The following is a 3287-nucleotide window of genomic DNA, read 5'->3' on the forward strand; positions in this document are numbered from 1 at the left end:
CTGGTGGCAGCAAGCTCCTACATGGCTGGAATGCTTGGGATGACGCACCTCTGAGCCCACACTGTGCTGGCTTAACGGATTTCACATAAAAGTTTTATTAAGGGAAAGGGATACAGAAGCTACATACCATAAGCCGCTCGTGGCCCTTCCTGCTGGTCTGTTTGGCCTGCGGCTTGTTCTTGCAAGTCCTTGTTCTCCCCCGTGGCTGCAGGTTTGATGCAGCAGGCTGGCAGCTGCAGCCCTCCTTGGGCTTCCCTTTTCCCCAGGTGCTCCCCCAGGCCCAGGGAAGGAGCAGGCTAGAGTCAGGCTAAAAACCAATTAATAAGTTCTGTCAAATCACAGGGAAGGCACTCTAGGAGACACAGACTTTCACCATTATGCTGCTGAAAGGCGTGTTCCCCTCTCGTCTCCAAAGAGCAGACATCCTGGGTGTATAGGCACCAGCAACGAGCTCCTATAACTGGAACTGTATAATGAACCTGTAGCCTCCTGTTTCCAGTCATTAGTGACAGTCACAGATTTTGGAACTGATCTCCTCCCAGAAATGAGTTATAGATAAAGGAATAAAATTACACTTGATTATGAGAAGAGTGAAGGAAAACGGGGAAACCTATTTTTATCTGAGTTGGTTTTTGTTGTTGTTGTTGTTTTGGGGTTTTTTTTTGCCTTTTTGATTACAAACCAACTGGTGAAACCACTGTAACCCACAAGTTAATGTTTTGCATGGAATAACCTTCAGTGAAGAGCACTGCACAGCCTGCCTTTGAAGAAAATTGGTTTTGTTTTGACAAAGTTATGAACGTTTGGAAATTACTCACTGAGCACACATAACAGGTCTTTTGTTAAGTCTAACTGGGAACCTAAAAACCAGTATTTCTGTGTGTACACAGCTGATTTTGCTGCATGCTAAAGCTGCAGGGCCCCAAGGACAGGCTTAGACTGGACTCAAGAAGACCCTGAGCATTTGACCCAATGAGAGCTCAATCCTGTGGCTCGCTTTGAGTCCTCTTGATAAAAGAGATTAAACAGATAAAAGTGGCATGGAGAAAGGAAGTTTGCATGGACAGATAAGTCACAGAACAGGTGGAACTGGATAACAGTGACAGAAATAGACATATTTATTTTAAAGGTACTTAGAAGGCAAAGAAGTTGAAATTCTTACTACAATGAGAAGCTATAGGAGAAGGTGTTGAAAAGAAAAGGGATCAGGGAATTTTGGGGAGCTGTTGGAGTCCATGAAGATTGTCATTTTGGACTCTGTCACTACTGCCCACATTTTCCTTAAGAAACCTCCCACTGTAATGAACAACCAGATCAGTTAAGGGCACAGGGAGAGAACTACTGTTTGCTTCTTCTCAAGAGTCTACATGAGTACAAGTTGCCCTTTCTGTTAGCTTCTCAGCTCCCAGTCTCAGATAATGAGATACACTGTTCTTGCCACTGCCATGTGCTATAGGATGACCCTGCTTGAGCAGGGAGGTTGGACCAGATGACCCACTGTAGTCCCTTGCAACTCTACCCATTCTGTGATCCTATAAATGTAAGCATGATATGCTGAAGAGGTCAAGAAAGACTGTTTGAGTTCAGAACTATTCTGTGCCACTTGCTGGACATCTCTGCTTTCTGACAGCTGAGCTGAGCTGTCCCACAGCTTTTGTTTATTCTCAGGTATAGCTATCCCTAGTAGTTGCCTCCTTAAATCCTGAAGTGAGCATGTTCACTGTGTTTGGTGTTCCTCGTGACCAGTGATTTGACTGGTCCATGCTGTTTCTGACAGCACAGAGGCTGAAAATTAGAAGAATGTACTTATGGAGCAGAGGACAAACACTGTCATCTTTGTGTGTGTTTTGCTTCCCTGTGGAGTGCTCATTACATTATAGGAATTTTAGGAGTCATAACTGATCATTTGACAGCTTGCCAACTATTTTGACAAACTTGCTTATAAAGTGAGAGCAAACTACATGGGGTTCTAAGCTTCCAGAGAGCTTTCAGTTTTACAGGATCTTTGTGCTGAAAACAAATATCCCCATGTGCTCAGGAAACCCAGCGACATTCCTCCAGTTTGTAACTGTTGATGTCACTGATAAAACTACCTCTGTTAATGGGCAGCTCAGTAAGAGTGACCTGGTCCAAATGCAATGTCAAGGTGGTTGCTGATGACACAGCAATTAACAACCTTTGGAGGCTGACTGACACACCAGATCCTGACACATAATTTCCCATCAACTTGATGTATTCTGAATGCTTTTAACAGCAGAGGAAGGCCGGATCAAGTCACTAAGTGCAAACGTTCCTCATCATAATGGTGGGCAGAACCAGTTTCCTGAAACCAATTAATATTCTTTTCCTGCACTCACCCTCCAGCTCCCAGCCTCTGCCTCGGATCCCTCCCAGTCTTCCGGGTCAGACCCTTCTGATCTGCCTCCGCCTGTGACCTCTGCTCAGGGTGGGAGGGACAGCGGGGCAGTGGACAGGTGGCGGCCGTCGTGTCCCCGGCGGTCCCGGGGAGCTCTCCCCGGTGCCGGCAGCAGCGGAGGCAGCGCGCCTGGGGCGGCTTCCCCTGCACCGCCGCCCGCGGCCCGCCAGGCGGCAGCAGCGCGCACCACCGCGGGGCTGCGGTCGCGCCGGCTCCGCTCCGCGCCCGCGGCCGGGCCCCGCTCCCCTCCCTTCCCCTGCCGTGACCGCAGGCCGGGCCGTGTCCCGCTGCCGCACAGGCACAGTCCCTCTGTCAGGGTGCGGCGGCGGGGCTGCGACGGGCGCCGTGCGGTGCGGGGGAGCCCCGGGCAGGGTGAGCGCGGAGAGGTGTCCCGCCGAAACAAAGGCGCCCGGGAAGGTGCAGCCGCGCTCGCCGCGCCCGCGCAGACAAAGCGGAGGCGCCCCCCGCCGCTGCGCCGCCCCTCCGCGCCCTCCCGCGGCGGAGCCCCCGGGAGAGGGGTTCCACAGCTGGGGCTGCCTGAGCCCTACCGGCAGGAGGAGGACGAAGGCGGGCGGGGGAGCAGCTGTGCCGCGCCGTAGGCAGGAGGGAAGCCGCTCTGCGAGCGTGAACCGAGCTCAGCGCCGCCGCCTGCCTCGCCTCCTCGTCCGTCCGTCCCTCCCCCCCTTCTCCCCTCCTCCCCCCGCCTCCCCCCGCCGCAGACGGCTGCGAGCCCGGATGGTTTGCGAGCGGAGTTGAGGGGGCAAACTTTGAAGCCCAGATGCCTCTGGGGCTGCGCGGCAGAGCGCGGCTGCTCCTGCAGGCACCTGCCGCCGCCCTCCCCCCGGCGCTGCCGCCCTCCGCGGGGGCGGCC

This window comes from Corvus kubaryi, unplaced genomic scaffold, assembly GCF_017639235.1.
Source record: "Corvus kubaryi isolate FWS band 111438036 unplaced genomic scaffold, C.kubaryi_AGA036_p1.0 split3-73, whole genome shotgun sequence".
Taxonomy (NCBI): Eukaryota; Metazoa; Chordata; class Aves; order Passeriformes; family Corvidae; genus Corvus; species Corvus kubaryi.